The sequence below is a fragment of the Tursiops truncatus genome, chromosome 15 (genome assembly GCF_011762595.2).
Source record: "Tursiops truncatus isolate mTurTru1 chromosome 15, mTurTru1.mat.Y, whole genome shotgun sequence".
NCBI classification, from domain to species: domain Eukaryota; kingdom Metazoa; phylum Chordata; class Mammalia; order Artiodactyla; family Delphinidae; genus Tursiops; species Tursiops truncatus.
Genome location: NC_047048.1, coordinates 31219770 through 31239278, shown reverse-complemented (window position 1 = coordinate 31239278; position 19509 = coordinate 31219770).

Sequence of the window (19509 nt, the reverse complement as noted above, 5' to 3'; positions counted from 1 at the left end):
CAAGAAGGAGAGAAGAGACCAATAAGTTATTCTAAGTCAGTTGCCTTGTCCTACACTTGATCTGGGTTGTGTCCTTCTTTGGGAGAAAGGATTTTATGGGAAAAGATTTTGTGTTGCCGTAAAAGTGATCCAGCACCCAGAGAAGATAGCACATTGACCTAAGCCTGGCACTGCAAACACTGACTCATGTTTCATCTGGGGGCATCAAAGAGAGGTCTCTCAAGATGAAAGATGAATATATCCCTTTTTCCACTCAAAAAAAGTGATAAAAGGACAATAAAAGATGTCAAGGTATTAACAAAATGGACAAAGAATATGGGACGGAAGACAATAGAAGATGGGAAATAAAAATGGAGGAAGTTACAACCTAAGTGTTTGGAGAGAGATAAGGATGATAGGTCAGAAGCTAATTCCTCCTACAGAACCCCTAAGAGTTTCCCACAGGGAAGAATTAGCTACCTATGATGGAAAGAGTAAGGACCCAGGCTAAAAGGAGATGGATTTTATAGAAAATAGTTAGCCCCTTCCCTCTATAGACCCTCATGGCCATTGCAAGAGCATTGAAGGTTTGTTTTCTGAAGAAATTTTAGCAGAGAGCCTACAGATTCAGGGACATCAGGCAAAGTCGAGGGCGAAGGTTCTCTACTCCCAGAATATTAGCAACCGGGCACTTATCTTCCCAGAAGGAAGAGGAAGCTTTATTTCTGGAGAATCCCAGGGGAGCAAATTCTAGAGCTCCATAACTAACATTTTGGGTTCTTTGATGAAAAGGATGCAACACTGGATGGTTATCTTACAGTGAAACACACCAGATAACAGCCACAATTATGCACACAGAGGTTTTTAAATGCATTTCTAAACATATGAACTGCCCATCAAGGACCACCAGGCATTAGAGGGAAACCTTCAGAACGAAGAGTGAGACTCAAAGATGGGACCCAGAAATAAAAAAGAAGAAATAATCCATGGAGAAAAAGACAGTTATAAAAAAAGCCTAAAATAAATCATCTCCCAAAGGTAAGCAAGAAGCCATCACATCTTGTAAAGCAAGAAAAAAGAAGAGGGTGGGGGGGATAATCAAATAACGCAAATAAGCTGAAATTTTAAAAAATATTATAGCAAAACTTTTTAAAATCAAGATTATTTCAAGAATACATTCAAATAAATCTCCAGAATGCAAAACAAAAAGACAAAGAACTAGACAATTTGATTAAACATATTTTAAAAAAATCATAGAGAAGTCTAATATTCAAATAACAAATGTTCCAAAAATAAAGAACAGAAAATTAAAATGGGAGGGAACTGTGCTGAAATAATAATAAACACATTTTCTAGAACTGAAGGATGTGGGCTTTCATATCAAGTGTGTCCATCTTAAGCTCAGGAAGAAAGAAGAAAAGAAAGAAAGAAAGAGAGAAAAAGAGAAAGGAAGGAAAGAAGGAAGGAAGGGAGTCAGGGAGCAATTGAGAGAGAGGGAAAGGAAGAATCCATCCCACGATACATCCTTGTGGAATTTCAGAACATCTGAGACACAGGATAGTCACCAAAAGATTTTAGGAATGGGATAGAAGTGGGGAAAGGAGCAAAAGAGCACACAAAGGAATAAAAAATCGAAATGGCATTAGACATCTCAACAGAAACATTAAATGCTAGAAGACAGTGCATCCATGTCACCAAAATTTTGAACAAAAATGATTTTCAACTTAACCTTCTATACCTAGCCAAACTGTCAATCAAGGGAAAAGGGAATATAAAATTTTTCAGAGATGCAAGTATGAAAAAAAACCCAACCTGTTCGTGCACAATTATTCGGAAAACTACCGGAAGAGGAGCTTTAATAAAATGGAATAGTAAATCAAGAAAGAGAAATATACAGAACCCAGTAAACAAGAAACTCAGCACAGGGTTGAGGAAGAGAAAAGATAGATGTTGATAGCTGGCCTAGAGACCAAAAAGAGGGAGAGGGTGTTGATAGACTTTTTTGGGGGGGTTTTATGTTTTAGCACTTGAAATTGTATATAGTTGGCATATCAGTGGGAAGCACGTATCAGGGATTATTTTCATCACTGAAATTAAACTATACTGTTATATTATTAAATTATATGTAATTATGCTATTGTGAAATTATTATTATTATTATTATTCATTTATTATTCCCTTACCAAATGAAAATATCTGAATGGATTTCCACAAAATTTTAAAGAGATTGAGTAAAACTACAAGCTATTAAGTCCACATGAATTTTCCTTTGAGGTCCAAGAGGAGGGCATCTGATGAAACTGATGTACAAGAAGAGATGTATGTGACTGTCAGTCAAGAGAAATATACCATCAAGGGAAAGACAGAGAAAACAAATGTGGGCTTCAAATATGAGTCCCAAATCAAAAGTGGCAGGAAAGATGACTCAGACCATGGGAATGGATTTATGACCGTGCTGCTTCACACAAAGGCAGCTCTAGCCATCCCTCTGTGAGTCACAGCAGGGATTAATTTATGGAGTGAAGGCTGATATCTCTCCCCAGCAATGCCAGAATTACCGGTCCATAAAGAGCTCTCACGATGGGGACAGACCCATAAACAGAAGTATGAGACAAGTACAGAAGTAGATACAACTAGAATCATCCAGAAAGTGGGCCAATTCACTCTCCCTACAGAACCTGAATCTTCCCACTGCAGGAATCTCATGGGAAAAGTAAAAATTAGCCAGATTGGAGGAGCTGAAAGGACTTTTTAAAAAATTGAAGTATAGTTGATTTACAATGTTTCAGGTGTACAGCAAAGTGATTCAGTTATACATACATTCTTTTTCAGATTCTTTTCCATTATAGATAATTACGAGATATTGAGTATAGTTCCCTGTGCTATATAGTAGGTCCTTGTTGTTTATCTATTTTATATATAGTTGTTTGTATCTGTTAATCCCAAACCCCTAATTTATCCCTCCCCCTTCCCTTTCCCCTTTGGTAACCATAAGTCTGTTTTCTATGTCTGTGAGTCTATGAAATAGCAATTTTTAACAGATGGAAGTACAAATTCAAATAAGTATGCTCATAGAGCAATAGAGGCTGGGAACAGAGGTCAAAGCGTCTGGTGATATAACCCATCCTGTTGCCCTGTCTTCCTCATCTTCTTTTCCTAAATGCTGAGAAGCTACATGGAGCCAGGTCCACCTGAGGCTCTACCTCTGAGAAAGGAGAGGTGTCAGGACCCCATATTATAGTTTGATAATCAAACTATAGACAGATTTAAAAGGATCTTGGTTTTCCACGTTTCCTAAGGGTAACTGCTAACATTTATTCCAATCTTACTGTATGTCAGGGACCATGGTAACCATGTACATTATTTTAGCTAACCACGTACATTATTTTATTTAATACTCACCTCTGAGTTAAGTACTTATGATCACTTTACAAATTAAGACAATGCGATGCGGAGGCAACAAATACATATTCTATAGGAGGGAAGGGAACTCGAGCACCCTGAAAGCAGGATGAGTTATTCTGTAGAGCAGGGATTTGAAAATAGATTTTCAGGAAGGACAATGATACCCCTGGTGCCACTCTCAGAAGTGGAGCCGGCATTTCACCATCCTGATAGTTGTTAATTAGCACGTAAGTTAATGTCATCTTCTCTCCTGACACAGGGAAAAGGCAGGGAAAATGGACACAGCGCTCGGTTTCACAGATACGGCCTGGTCTTGAGTTTCCCAACACAGCACTCCATGCCCTGCAAAGAAGCAAAGCGGATAGATTGACTTTCTTAGCCGTGGAGGCTGGCAAGCGTTCAGTAAGTCAGCTGTCAGCGTAGGGTCCCTTGCAGGTTCCGGAATTTCAATTTCAAAGTACAAGAGATTGTACTTTGAAACACAAGATCATCAAACACTAATGATTCCTGAATTCTGCTAGGGGCGTGGAAGCAGGTGAGAAACAGTGGCTTTTGAAAGGGTACACAGGGGTGGAGAGCACTTCTCGCCCTGGATTAATTCTGTAAGCGTAGAGAGGAGAGGAAGGAGCTTGAATGTGAGGGGTGGGCCACCTGAGGCAAGGGGGCAGATGCTTCAAAGGCATGAGGAGGGCTCGGATGTGTTTACTCCTGTTCTCATCCCCACCGCTCCCTGGCCAAATAGGTGACTCTCCAAAGAGAAGGCAGAATCACTGAAAAGGCAGGCAATCCACAGTGGGAATGGAACTCAAGCTGCCTGTTGGAAAAACAAAGGTTTATTTCATGAGATGTGTTTCCCAGACACTAGGGCTGTACTCTACAGATCACAGGCTTGAGGTTTCAATTTTCTAATGATCACGTAAACATTCATTCTGGTTCCCCAGAACGGTCCCCTTTTATGTCTACTGTCCCCACGTATGATCATTGTAAGTCTTTCTCTCTCAAACAGAATCCAGTTTATTTCACTCAACACACTTTTTGTGAGATCCATCCTTGTGGCAAGTTATTCATTCTTTGCTGTTGTTGAGTAGACGTAAAAGAGTCCATTCGACATGATTTCATTTAGATGAAGGTCATGAGTAGGCAAAAAGTTATGGTGACAGAAATCAGAAAAGCAGTGACTCGTGAGGGGCTATGGAAGATGGCTGGTGCCTGGAAAGGGTCATGAAGGAGCTTTCTGGGGTGATGAACATGTTTTTTGTATTCACCCGGGTGGTGGTTACGTGGGCGAATACATATGTAGAAATTTATCAAGATGTACAATTAAGATTTTATGCCTTTACTCTGTAGAAATTTTACCTTCATGCAGGGTGTCCTGGCTTGAAAATAAATTGTGTGGTCACTACTCAAAGGAGACTCTTTTCAGCCAGAAACCTGAGCAGACATCACGCTTCCTAGCTGTGTGTTCATCCCAGAGGGTAAACTTTTTCCCATTCTCTATTTTATGGGCTGTACAGTGCTTCCAGGGTCTATATACAGGATTGTCGGTTCCAACTCACAGTCCCTGATTTTACATTCAAGTTATTTCAACAAGCAGGTATATACTACTGTTTGCGAAGCCTTTTGCTTGATCAAACACTTGTAGAAAGGACTTTTTGTTTTCTCCCTTAGGGCAAAGCATCTGATGGTATAACCCATCCTCTTGCCCTGTCTTCCTCATCTTCTTTTCCTAAATGCTGAGAAGCTACATGGAGCCAGGTCCACCTGAGGCTCTACCTCTGAGAATGGAGAGGTGTCAGGACCCCATATTTGGACTTTACGTGTGTCTGATGTCATCCAGTCTTCATTCCTAGGATAAGCTGACATCTCCCCAGATCAGAATCAGAAGCAGCTATTGAAACAGGCATACTAAGAAGTTTCAGTGGAAGTTTAGGTCACTTGAGGGTTAAGAAAAAACGCCAGCCCTTCCATTTCTAAATCCCTCGCCCCTACTCTCTCACCTGTGTGGAAGGCAGGTGCCGTCCTCCCCAAAAATTCAGGGAAGTCCAGGCATCGGAATGAAACAGAGATTCTCACTGTCAATAAGAGAAAAAGAACTGCCAATTTCCCAGACTTTGAAATCCTTGCACCAAAGCGGGCGCAAGAGGAAAAAGATTAGGGACTTTTCAATTCAAGAAGGAGAGAGATGAACACAGTAGAAAGGCAGGATGAGCAAAGCGTACAGGCAGCAGAGGAGGAGAGGGTAGAGGCGAGAGGCATCAAAGAAGTTGAAACAGGAAGAGAATAGCAGATTCAAAGCAGACCAGAAGGTCTGCCTCCATTTCAGGCTGGGAGTCTGCTAAGTTAGTTAAAGAAAGTCATCCTTAGGCATCAGGGAAAAAAATTCAATTTTCATCACAGGTGCTGATGACATTTCCTTTAAACGCCAGATTCAATAGCGAGATACACCTTCAGGGGGAAAATATTCTCTACAGTAAGAAGGTGAGATAAGGAAACGAGTTAAAAGCTCTTTTTCCTGCTATGCAAATATTCTCCAGGAACACTAACAAGATAAATATATTTCTGTGCGATACCAAGTTTTCTAAGTCACGGGTTTATTTGTGAAGGTTCCTATTCACTCTTTGCCTCTAAATTGAACACTTTGTGGCTGAAATTTTAAAGCCATTTTCCTCCAGTGGAAAAGCCTACGTTCGATGTTCAAACTCCAAGGGAGGGATTGAGGTGGTGACTCCGTCCCCTGTTTGTGTCCACAAATCTGGATGAACTGGAAATACCATTCCAAAGTCTCATAGAGATGAATGAACTAGTAAATTGTCACTTTATCTGCACCCTTCTACCCGGGTAGGTAAAGAAACTACAGACAAGAGACAGAGGGATGGGGAAAGGTCACCCAGTCGAGGACGATACCTGATTATCTATCATCCACCCCTGCAGTCTTCCCACCAGGCTGAGAGTCAACAGCAAAAGAAATATCTGAGGGACCACCCCCTGGTAGATATCAGGTTCTGAGCAAACCACTCAGGAGTGAGATGCCCTGTGTAGCCCCTTAGGAAGAAGAGAAGTTTTGCAGAGAGATAGACCCGGGGAGAATCATAGCTCTGTAACTTCTCTCTTGGCATCTCAGCCTCCTCATCCAAAAGCAGAAATAATCATTCCTCACTTGTCAGGCAGTTGTGAATGTAAATCAGGTGCCACACTTATCACAGTGCTAGGAAGATTGGTAATGCCTGTTATCTTCGTATTAGTTTCCTATAGCTGCTGTGATGAGTAACCACAAATGTCATGGCTGAACGCTGCACAAACTTATCATCTGACAGCTCTGGAGGTCAGAAGCCTGCAGTGAGGTTGCCTGGCTGAAATCAAGGTGTCAGCAGGGCTGTTTTCCTCCTGGAGGCTCCAGGGGGAAATCCATTTCTTTGTCTTTTCTAGTTTGTAGAGGCTGCCTGTATTCTTTGGCTCCTAGCCCCTTAAGTCTTCAAAGGCAAAGCTAGGAGTGTAAAATCGTCAATTTCACAATCAATCTCTCTCTCTCTCTCTCTCTCTCTGTCTCTCTCTCTCTCTCTCTCTCTCTCTCTCTCTGTCTCTCTCTCTCTCTCTCTCTCTGTCTCTCTCTCTCTCTCTTCCCCCCCCCCCCTGGTTCTCTCACCTCTGGTTCCATGATCACATTTTCTTCCCTTGAACTCTGACCCTCTTGCCTCCCTCTTGTAAGAACCTTTGTGATATCTTGGGCCCACCAGGATAATCCAGGATAATCTCCCCATCTCAAGATCTTGACTTTAGGGACTTCCCTGGTGGTCCAGTGGTTAAGACTTCACCTTCCAATGCGGGTTCGATCCCTGATCAGGGAGCTAAGATCCCACATGCCTCTCGGCCAAAAAACCAAAACATATGTTATAAAGCAGAAACTAACACACCATTGTAAAGCAATTATACCCCAATAAAGATGTTAAAAAAAAAAAAAAAAGAAAAAAAAAAAAAAAGACTAAGCCATTGAACGCGGAGTCACTGAACATGGGACTCAGTTCACTGGGATCCTTCTTAGAAAAATAAAGGACAACTTGAATTGGAAAAAAAAAAAAAAAAAAAAAAAAAAAAAAAAAAAAAAAACACCAAAACATAAAACAGAAGCCATATTGTAACAAATTCAATAAAGACTTTAAAAAAAAAAAGTCTTGACTTTAATCACAGCTGCAAAGCCCCTTTTGCCACATAAGCTAACATATCTACAGGTTCCAGGGATTAGGATGTGGACATATTTGGGGGTGGAGGCATTATTCATCCTACCGCAACTGTTATTATTTTTATTGAATTGTTGATTTTACTCAAGCAGAACTACTCAAGAAATCTGGGTTTGATATGCTAGAATGATTTTTCAAATTCCTATTATTCTAAAAGTTTATTCCTACCACTTATTTATTTATTATTTTTTAAGTCTATCGTCATGGCCCCTAAAATAGACCTGTGTCCTGCTAGTGGTACACGTGCAGCATCTTGGGGATATCCATATAGGCTGTTGCTATTCACAATGAAAGGAAACACTCATAGTTCACAACCCTTGGCTCTCAGATACTTCATATTAGGGAATAGAGGATGGATGATATATAAAAGCATAGTGTGAAGATGAAACAGGAGGGCAGGGGGCAGGGCACAACCTTTAAAAGAATGACACAGCCATAGGACATGACAAAAACTGGTTAGAGCCAACTAGGTCCAAGATGGTGGAAGATTCGACTTCCAGTGGACCTTGAACCTCATTATACCCTCATTGTAATACATTAGCTAAATGGCACACCCACCAGTGCCATGACAGTTCTGAGGCCAACCACAAAAAGCCAAAAAGTGGGTGGTGGCCCAATTCCTGGAAATCCCCCCCTGCCCTGAAATAGTTAGAATAATCTTCCCACTCATTAGCCTATGAAATTACCCAGCCCATAAAAACTAACCACACCATATTTCAGGGCTCTCTTGCCTTCTGAGGTGGCCCACACTCTGTCTGTGGATTGTGTTTCTCTCTAAATAAATCCACTGCTTACCTATCACTTTGTCTCTCACTGAATTCTTTCTGCGACCAGACATCAAGAACCTGAGCTTCATTAAGTCCTGAGACCAGGTGTGTGAACTCAATTAAAAGATGGTGGGTTCAACTCCCAATCTGGGTTTAGGTGGGGTAGGAGTCCCAATCTGAGTTACATTGTTTTGATTTCAAAGAGATGGAAATAAACTGGACAGAGGCAGGAAGAGCAGCAGAGAAAGGCAGCCAGAAATTTCAGATCCAACAGAGAGTTCTTGTCAAAAACCAATAATTTGGTCACAAACAACTTGAAGTGCCGCGTTTCACCGGATCACTTAGTTGTGGCCTCAAGGAGTTTCTAAGAAAGGACTGTAACAACCCTTCACTGCCGTCCTCTCCCCATGGAGCTTGGGGAAGAGAAAATTAGCTCTGCCAGAAAGTTTCCCTGAAATTCTCTCTCCTGATTCTACTTTCAGCTTCTGCATCCATTGCTGCTTCCAAAGATAATTTCCCAAGGACCACCTTAAACCAGAAAAAAGCAATTGCATTTTGCCGGGGTCAATTTTACCCATACTTTCATACTTCTGTTTGGAGCTGTAAGGGGACAGCTAACTTTTTCCAAAGAAAAGGAAAAATCTATACCACGAACAGAATCAAATCCTAAAGGCAATCTAAGTTTTGGAATCCGGAGAAAATATAGGCTTTGTGTCAACCGTCTCTTCCTTTAAACAAGGGTTTGGCAGCAATTTTTTTTTTCCACAAAAGGTCAGATAGTAAATACTTTAGATGTTACAGGTCACATGTCTCTGTTGAAACTACTCAACCCAGAGACCATAGCCAGAAATGTGCCTTGGACAATATGTAAATTAGTGGGCGGGGCTGTGTTCCAATAACATTTCATTTATGAAAGCATGCAGCCTATGGATTTGACCTGAGGCTGTTGATTGCCAACTTTCACTTTAAACTTTTTCTGATACTTGGGGTGAGAAAAAAAGATGGAGAGAAGAGAAAACCAAGGCTAAGGGGAATTGGGACATTCACTGGCCTCCCCAGGAGCCACAAGAAGAGAGTGGAAAAGTGGGCAGATTTCATTTTGTTCCTCGTGGCTCAGGGCTGACCCCAGGCAAAATTACAAAGCAGGAGCATCTCGCCACTGCCTAATGTTTCTGTGTTCTAGATCACACTGTTGTTCATGGAGTTTTACGTTCATAAGAGCCTAAGAGTTCATCTCCACCTGCGTGAAGAATTGTCTCTCTATCAGGTGGCCACTTAATGGCAGTGTGGAAACACCCAGGGACGGGGGTCTCATTGCTCCAGGAGGTGGCTTATTGCAGCAAGTGAGATATGCCATCATAGAAAGAATTGGGACTTTGGGGAAGGGGACTGTGGCCCAGAATCCTGGGTCTGCAGCTGCTCACCTTGTCACTTGGTCCAGCTGCTCAACCTGGGATATCAGCCTTTTCACCAACTCAGGCCCCTGACAATGTCTTCACCATGACCTTCACCCCCAAAGAAACTAGTCTATAGAGTCAATGCAGTTCCAATTTAAAAAAAAAAAAAACAGAGCAAACTATGAGTTCTTCTCAGAATTTGACCAAGTGATTCCAATATTCCTATGAAATATTATCAGACCAATAAGTGCCCAGATAAGGGAAACAGAAGGTTCATCTTACTAGGTATGAAGAATTAGGATAAACTTAGACTATTTCCATCTTTCATTGAATCTAAGTTGCCACTGATTGTAAGACAGGTACTATTTCACATACCATAAGGAGAGGAAAGAAAAGCTATGCTATTACACTGTTAGTAATATGCATCGCAGCCTCAGAGACGGCAAAATGTGGAGGCAGAAAGTACATCTTGGAATCAACGACATATAATAAAAACACTGTGGAAGACAAAATTAGATCCCTAAGTCCCACCGTAGGAAAAGTTTTACGCTGAATGGATTAAAGGCCTATGAGCCAAAAGAAAATCTTTAAAATATTTCGTATGACAAAAAAAGAAAATACCAAAAGTTAAAAGACCAGCCACAGCTGGGGAAGATATTCACAACACATAAGACCAAGGGTAGATTTGTTTTCAGAGTATAAAGAAGTCCGACTGATCAATAAGAAAAGATGAACAGCCCAACACGAGAAGAGACAATTCACAGAGGAGGAATCCTGAGTGGCCAGTAAATTTGTGGAAAGGAGCTCATCCTGCTAGGTAAGCAGAAGAATGCAGATTAAAACAAAGATACCCACCCATCAGAGTGGCAAGATAATATCAAGGGTCAGCAAGGATGTGTAGAAACACAGGCTCTGCAACTAGTTTGAATATAAACTACACGCTACTTTGGAGACAAATTTGGCAATGCCTGGAATATATGAAGATGTCATTTTCTGTATCCCAGCATCTAGTGCTTCTAGAAATATACTTGAGAGAAGCTCTTAACCATACACATCTGGATTCAGGTAAAAAGATGTTTGTTGTTGGCATTGTCTGAAGCAGTGAAAGTTGGAATCAACCTAACTGTCCACCAAGGGGAGAATGAATAACTGTGTTATATTACATTCTAACAAGGGCATACTATACAGCTATCAAAAGGAATGAAATCTGTCTAGTGGTGGTGCCTGTAAAGGATTGTGAGTGTACTTCCTGGCACTGAACTGTACACTTACAAATGGTTAAAATGGCATATTTTATATTATGTATATTTTACCACAGTAAAGAAAAATCTTAAAAAAAATACTTAGAGAAATGGCTGAAAGGAAAGTAAAAGACAAGATGGAGCATCTTATTTGTAGTACCAGAAAATGAGGAAGTGCTCGAAAAATAAAAGGATGGGGCTACGTCAGTGGGACATGGGAGTCAAATTCCAGTCAAATTCCGGAGTTCCCAGTGGCCAAAGCTGGGACAAGTTGGGCAATAAAACAAATAATATAGTATTAGATTATAACCCAAAGTATAAAATAAATATCCGTGAGTCCATACTGATACAGACAAATGACTGAGTAAATAAATAAATGAGGGAGAAGAGACAAACTTGCCTTATAAAAGAATTCCATTTATTGTGCATTGATAACCTCTCTCCAGGAGGTGAGTTTGAAGCCCCACCCCTTGAGTGTGGGCTAGACTTGGTGACTTGCTTCCAAAGAATTAGAGTATGGAAGAGAGAAAGCAGTAACTGTACAGTAGAAAAACCTAGCAGACACCACCCTAACCAAGTTAATTAAGTTAACATCACCAGGGACATCTTGTGGATATCATGAATGCCCTGATATGATGGGATGAGAAGGACACCACACCTCTTTGGTTTCCCCCACAAAGCTCATAACCCCAGTGTAATCATGAGAAAACATCAGACAAACCCAGAAAGGGGGACGTTGTACAGGACACCTGGTTGGACCTCCTCAAGACTGTCAAGGTCAAGAAGAACAAGGGAAGATTAAGAAACGGTCATAATCAGAAGGAGACTGGGGAGACGTGACAGCTAAATGCAATGAGATATCCTGGATTGGATCCTGGAACACAGAGAGGACATTATTAGAGAAACTAAGGAAATTCAAATAAAGCCTGGAGTTTAATTAATAATAATATGCCAAGTTTTTTTGTTTTGTTTTGTTTTTTAGTTTGACCATGGATGGTGGTGATGTAAGATGTAAACAATGGAAAAACCGGGGTGAAGGGTGTATGGGAACTTTCTGTACTATCGTCCCAACTTTTCTGTAAATCTAACATTATTCTGACATTAAAAGTTTATTTAGGGCTTCCCTGGTGGCGCAGTGGTTGAGAGTCCGCCTGCCGATGCAGGGGACACGGGTTCGTTCCCCGGTCCAGGAAGATCCCACATGCTGCGGAGCGGCTGGGCCCATGAGCCATGGCCGCTGAGCCTGCACGTCCAGAGCCTGTGCTCCGCAACGGGAGAGGCCACAGCAGTGAGAGGCCCGCGTACCGCAAAAAAAAAAAAAAAAAAAAGTTTATTTAATTCAAAGCAATAATGTAAATAAGCTGAAAAGAATGCATACAGTATAATTCCATCTATATAACTATCTAAAACACTCAAAAGTACCATTTATGGTTAATGGGTATATACTCAAGTAGTGAAAGTATAAAAATGAAAAACATGAATGGGGAGTAACACAAAACAACCTCAGGATACTGTCTTTGATGGAGAAGGAGGGAATTGAAATGGGTGTGATGAATACGGACAATAATATTGTGCTATGCTGATGGATGTGATAAATGTTGCCTCAGTGGCAATCGTATTACAATGTATAAATGTACCAGGGTAACACTCTGTACATCTTAAATTTACAAAATGCAACATGTCAAATTTATCAAATAAAAAAAAAGTGCTCAACTATCTAACTTTTCCAAATGTAGAATAAAACAAGAAGATTCCATTTTCACTCATCTGATCCACAAATATTAAAACACTGACAAAATCAAGCTTGGGTGATAACTTGTAGAGAAAGAGTATTCTCATACACTTTTGGAAGAAATATGAAAGACGACAATTGCTTTGGAGGTTTCTTTGGCAGAGGCTATTAAAACTGTAACTGTGCTTCTCCTATGATCCGGCATTTCCTCTTCCAGGTCTCCACCCAAGGGAACCACTTCCACGTGCGCGTAAGAAGACTGGGTCCGTCAGTAATGGAATGAACCTAAAGGTCCATCAGTAATGGAATGGACAAATATAATGCAATACAATCATGTGGCGAATACAGTTCAGCAGTTGAAAGGAATAAACCAAATCTACGTTCATAAATGTAGATGGATCTCAAAAATACAATGCCAAGCTTCAAAACAATCCTAACCGTCTGACATAATTTATGTGAGAACATGGACACAAATGGCAAACACAATACATTTACTTCAGGTACGTGTACAAAGGTACCTAAAGAAAGGCCTCAAACAGTAGTGATCTCAAGGCATAAGGGAGAGAACCGGGATCAGAAGTGGGGGTCAAAGGAGACTTCAACTTTACCTAAAATCTTCTAACTTAAAAAAGAAAATTATTTATAAAATAAATTTAATTTTAAAGTATACTCATAATATATTAAAAGAATAACCAAGTTACAAAGCCACAAAAGAAATGAGCTGTAAAGCCAACTTTTTAAAAAAATACGTCAGTAGTTGTCAAAGTCTACTTGGTAGGTGTATGAGTGTTTATGGTTTTATTCTCTGTACTTTTCTGAGTATATAAAATATTCCAGGTTAAAATATATATATATTTAAAAAGCCAAAAGGAAAACCAAGTACAAACTCCAGAATCTAGAGGTTTGGATCTTAGGCCTGCTGTGTAGTCACTGTGTAACGTTTCTAAGCCTCAGTTTCCTGATCAGTTAAGTAGGGAAAACAGTAGTTGCCACACTGCAGGGTCACTATAAGTATTCAGTGAGATGATACAGGTAAAGTCTGTAGCATTGTGACAGGCAATATATACTATGCCTAATATATACACAGTTTAGACCAGCCAGCATACTTATTTTTGATCCTCTTTAACCTAGAAGTATTTCGATTCCTGGAGTGAGATTTTACTTCTTTTCCTTCCTAATGGCCACACCTTTCTTGCCTCCTGCTATGCATTAATCACAACCCTTAGAGAACGTTTCTTTATGCCTTCATTTAACAAATACATAAGGAGCATCTCCTATGTGCAAGGCAACCTCCTGGGTTTGGAGGATACACAGATAACAGAGCAAAGCTGCAGTCGATATGAACATGCCTGTCATGAAAGAAGGCATGGGGGCAATGGAATCACAGAGGAAGAAATTTCACCCAACCCTCAGGAGAAGGGAATGCTTTCCTAGGGCCGGGGATAGCTGAACCAAGCTTTGAGCAATGAGTAGAGATTATCTAGATGGAAAATGTTGAGATATTTTGTGTGCACATAAAAGACCAAGAACTTTGGAATCACTGAAATGGAATATGATGATTGGGGAGGAGAATGGTGGTAGAGGGTTCACAGGGAATAAACATGGGTTATAAACCAGAGCCAGATCACAAAAGATCTCAAATGCCAGGGTAAAATATTTTAAACTTGATCCTAAGGGCCAAAGGAAGGCTCTGAAGGATCCAAGCAAAGGAGTGACCTGGTTAGAGTAAGAATGAGATTTGGAATACATTAAGGCTGCAGGTTGAGAAATGGGTGGTTATTTTAATAGTTTCATAGCCAGAGACAAAACCTTTTTCTTTAGTGAATACCCGCCCTCACCCCACCATTCCCATGAAGCTCCTGCTGGACACAGAGGAACAGACAATGGGACTCAGCTTTTTCAACACTTTATATCAGCTGCACAAATCTCAATGGTTAAAGACTGGGCTGCAGCATTAAACATGTCTCCAGGCACAAGTAGGTCCTCAGCTCTCCCTGGCTTAGCGGATTCAGGAGGAAGGAAGCATAGAAAGATGGACAATCTGGGACTTCCCTGGTGGTCCAGTGGTTAAGACGCCACACTTCCATGGCAGGGGGCGTGGCTTCAATCCCTGGTCAGGGAACTAAGATCCCACATGCCTCGTGGCGTGGCCGTAAAATAGAAAGATGGACAATCTATTCCAAGGGACCAGACCCTGGGAAGATGCAGCCTGGATGCACAGACACGAACATCACTCCCCAGTGGAACGAGGTCCATCGTCTGTCCTGGACTCTACCCAAGCATTCTTCCATTTTTAAAAGGCATGGGGTTGAGGTAGGCAGAGGCAGGCTTGGTGTCTAGAGAAGGGGTCGTCTTCTTTCCCTATAAAATGAAGCCGACTATAAAAGTGTCAGGTTTTTGGAAAGGTTGGCGTTGCTCCTCTCTGAAGCTACAGGCTTACCCTGCTGGATGCCCCTCCTCGAGTGCCCCACAGATCTCTCCTGTATAATCCTGGGACTCCAGGAATGAGAAACATCCCAGCTTCCATGAACAATGACAAAATAATCTGTTGCTTTTCAGTCAAAGACAAATGAACCTCCAAACAGAAAGCCCTGGAGTCGGGGAGGGATTTCTAAATCAAAGATGCCAGCCCCCTGTCTTTGTCAAAGAGCCTTCTGCCATTTGCACTAACTAAACAGTATCCACCTGCCTTGGAGTCCTTGCCACCTGCTCATCTTTCCCATCGGCACTGGAACCAAGTCTTTCTCCAAAGCCCTCTCCCACCTTTGTTTTTATATCTGTTTTTTAAAAAAACTACTCTTTGATTATGGTTATTTTATCTGAGGTCACTGCTCAGTCAACTGTTAAATAAACTGCAAATTCTACAACACACAGCCAGCAGAGCCATTTCTAACTGTAATGCCACAACTTCGAGCAAAATTACATCTGGCTACAATACTCTTCATATGCATAAATTACACCGCCTCTGATTATCTTAAAGAAAATTCAGCCATGAAACTTATTTTATAGGCACAGAACCAGGGGGGAGTCCCAAAAAGAATCTGTGTATCCTGAAAGTCACAGGGAAAACAGAAAGAAAGAAAACGTAATTGGCAAACCTTCTCCGCCTGCAGTTCTGTCTAACGGGCTCTGTCTCTGCTGATTTTCCATCACCACCCACCACTGACACCACAGCAGGGGAAGGAAAGGGGGACTGGAGGGCAGTGGTGGCATCAGGTTGCACGTGGGTAGGACAGATTGAAGATGTTTCCTGGCTCCACACGTGCCCCCAGAAGGGAAAAGCACTCTGGGTGCACATCCACAGGAAACTCAGATTTAGCACAGAGAGAAATCCAAACCCTGCCCGGGAGGATGGACAAAGGCGGCTTCAGAAGCTGATGTAGAGTCTCTTAGTGATAAGTCCAAATGTTGTATTGAAGCTTTTTCTACAGAGTTGCCCTTTCCCAGCCACATTGTTTACATAGTAACAAGAAATATAAGAGTAATAATAAAGGGCTTACTACTATTTTGTACTTATTATGTGCCACTTATGTCCCATTTAACCAGAAGAATAACCCAGTGGGCTAGGAACTTTTTTTATCAAGTGCCTTTTATACGTGAAGAAACTGCAGCACAGAGAAATTAAGTTACCTTCCAAAGGATATGCATTTAAGAAATGGCAGAACTGGGACTTGAACCCAGGGAGTCTGACTCTGGAGCTTGTGATCTCAACTACCATGTTGTTCTGCTTCCAACAGGATGATTCGGGTGTTAAGGATTCTGAACCACCACCCGAGCTCCGAGTCTAACCTTATCTTTTAACCATAACCCTCAACTCTCCATACGTTTTCTGAGATTGGAGATTAGATCAGGGACAGCTCACTTCAGCTGAGCTCATCAGGTTATCGCTCCTGGACACTTGCCCTCGCACCTTGGCAGTGGCTGCCATGTTGAGACCGTCATGATGAGTCATTTAATGGTGCAGAAAGGGAAACAGCCCATTTTCTAGGAAAAGAGAATTAAGCAGATGAAACACATGTGCAAGTGCTAATGATGGAGAGAGAGAGAGAGCCCAAGCGAGCTTGGTTCCAGCATAGCTTTTCAGTTCCCAGAGCCAGTAGTTCTCAGTAAAACATGGTGCCACTGCCTGCCCTTGAATTTTGCCAACGGAAGCCCCTTAATCCTAATTCCTTATGACAGTGCTCTGTTTACTGACGTTCACTTAGTGGGTTTTGTACACCCAAGCCAGTCCTGAATAAGTACTTGCTATGTGCCAGGCACTGTGCTACATGCTAATGACATTAACTCACGTAAGTGTCAGAAAACTCGACAAAGGTATGTCTATCTTATCATCATCCCCATCTCCAAGATAAGGAAGTTCGGAGAGGTGAAGTAACTCACCTAAATTCACACACAGCCTGAATCTGAACCCACACAGTCAGGCACCAAAGCCTGGGCTCTTCAGCTCCCTGCTTCCCTCCCCCTGCTCTACCCCCCCTCCCAGCTCTCTGCTTCGTGAAGGACTGGCTGTCCTTATTTTATACCTGTCAGTTGTCCTTACGCACTGCACCCCTTTCTCCCCTGCCACCCCCACCTGTCTCTGTCTCTGTCTCTCTCCCACTCTTCAAGAATATTAAAGATGATAAATCTAAGGTGAAAACATGCATTTTTTGGTGAGACGGTAGACTTTCTCCCTTTTGGTAAAGACAGACACGACAATTTATAAACTCTGACACTCCTCTGATGGAATGGAATCAGGCCTTTTCAACCCACCTCATGGTGGACAGCTTATCACCCCTTTTCTCTGACCTCTAGTATGTGATTTAGGAGGAAATTGGGTCGGGAGGGGGAACTCTCCGGTGGGTGATTAGAAAAGCTCTCTCTCCAATGCTGTAAGCAGTGGATTAGATTTTATCAGCTCTCAGCCACCGCCTCCCTGTGCTGCACCCCAGGGAGTGCATCCTGGGTGAGAGAAGGCTAAGACTGTCAATTTGTTAGTTGAAAACAGTTTTAAAGTCCATTTCTCCCTGTGAAATGTGTCAGCCACTGAGAAGTTTCTCTCGGCTTTGACGTTGCTGTATGTATGTCATTTAAAATAACAGTGAGAGATGCTCCAGGCGGGAGACTTGGGTGCTCATCCAAGGGGCTAATGGGGAAAGTCTGATTCTTATTTTTCTCTCTGTGGGACCACTCTCCCACCTTCCCTGACCCCATCCCAATTTTGCGATGGAATTCACTTTGCGAAACGTGATGGTTAATTTTCTGTGTCAGCTTGACTTGATGGGTTAAGGGATGCCCGAAGTGCTGGTCCAATGTTATTTCTGGGTGTGTCTGTGAGGGTATTTACCAAAGAGATTAGGATTTTAATCACTAGACTCATGAATGCAGGTGGGCATCCCAGCCAATCCACTGAGGATCTGAATACAGTAAGTCCCCTACATATGAACGAGTTCCATTCCGAGAGCAAGTTCATAAGTTCAGTTTGTTCGTAAGTCCAGCAAAGTTAGCCTAGGTACCCAACTAACACAATTGGCTGTATAGTACTGTACTGTAATAGGTTTATAATACTTTTCACACAAGTAATACATGAAAAACAAACACAAAAAATAAATATTTTTAATCTTACAGTATAGTACCTTGAAAAGTACAGTAGTACAGTACAGCAGCTGGCATACAGGGACACGTTCGCATCTTTGAAAGTTCACAACTTGAAGGTTCATATGTAGGAGACACTGTAGAAGAAAAAGACAGAGGAAGGGCAAATTTGCTTTCTCTGCTTAAGATGAGATATCTTCTCCTGCTCATGTACACTGGTACTCCCATTCTTGGGCCTTTGGACCCACATTGAATTACATCCCCAGGTTTTCTGGTTCTCCATCTTGCAGACAGCAGATCATGGAACCTCTAGGCCTCCATAATCATGTGAGCCAATTCCTATAGTAAACCTCCTCTTATATCCATCTCTGTATGTATCCTATTGGTTCTGTTTCTCTGGAGAACCCTGACTAATATAGTGTGTTTCTGAAAATACTTAGGTCGTACGTTTTTATTTTCCTATGAACAATCCTAATTGCATTCCTTAAGAAAGGCTTAGGTATCTGAAGTCACCCCACAATGGGGGTGTCTTTGAAGATCTTTGCACGTGTTTGCGTTAAGGGGACCCATTTAAAATATTCACCATGGCTTGATAACAGTGTAATCCTCTATGTGGCCAGACACAGTCTGAGATGTTTTACATGGACAGCCCCTCAATGAGCAACGTCTAAAACAGGGTGTATCATCTCTTTCCAAGAAGAAATAGTCAAACCAACAACTGATCATGTATGCTCTCTAGATCAGTGGCTGTGTCCACCATGTTTACACTTTTCTCGTAAAGCTCCTTTGAGTCCACAGAGAATTAGCCCCTGAGGGGTGTCCATTTGCCTCTTTCTCTTTGCTTTTTTTTATTATCCATGAACCATCTATTAAAGCCATGAATTCTCCACTCCTGGAAGAAGGTCCTTGCTAAGGATGAGCTTCTCACAATCCTCAATGAGAATATGGTCTGGTCTTCTGGATTCTTCCCAGAGGAGATTCTACTAACACACAAGGTTTTATCTCTTCAAACTTGACCACCTCTGAAAGCATGACCTCAGGCATTTTAATGCTAAATTATCCTTCCTCCACTCCATCCATGTGTCAGAAATTCAGTTGTTTTGCATGGACACATGCGTGGTTGCCATCTGCATCCCTGTTTTTTACAGATGAAGAAACTGAGGCTCAGGGAGGTTAGGG